Below are 452 nucleotides of genomic sequence, written 5' to 3'. Positions count from 1 at the left end.
CTGGAGAATCTGGCTGGCGGAATAAGCAGGGTGTTTGGCCATCCTGATTATTTTGTGTCGAGTGGGTGTCCTGGTTGGTAAATTGACCTGGATGCCCCTAAGGATGATCATAGCTCATTTTTATTGTGAATCTGAGTAGAAGACAATAATTCTAATGCTTTTGGAGTTTGTTAAATAGAAATTACCTCACAATAATATAAAATTCCTACGATAGATCGGTGTACTATGGAAACATCCATCATGGGTACAACAACGAATCCACAATTTGGATTCTTGTTACTTCCCGCACCAACTGGTTGGGGAGCTCGACCTGTACCAATCGGTCTGACAGAATCATCAGATGTTCCTCGTTCTGATGGAGCTAGCAATATTAATCCCATAGAGGCATATGTTGTGCCCCAATCTTACGGGGTGTTTGGGAAACACCTGTTAAAGTTTAACACCTGTCACAT

The 452-nt window shown here is 42.0% G+C and overlaps 1 protein-coding gene across 1 annotated transcript in view; it reads left to right on the top strand.

Annotated features, from left to right (window-relative positions):
• The window catches only part of LOC101755363 (nudix hydrolase 23, chloroplastic), an 11241-nt gene that overhangs the window by 721 nt on the left and 10068 nt on the right, over positions 1 to 452 (top strand).

Source organism: Setaria italica, chromosome II, assembly GCF_000263155.2.
Source record: "Setaria italica strain Yugu1 chromosome II, Setaria_italica_v2.0, whole genome shotgun sequence".
Classification (NCBI taxonomy): Eukaryota; Viridiplantae; Streptophyta; class Magnoliopsida; order Poales; family Poaceae; genus Setaria; species Setaria italica.
Note: the sequence above shows the minus strand (reverse complement) of the source record. Positions and strands in the feature narration are given on the sequence as shown.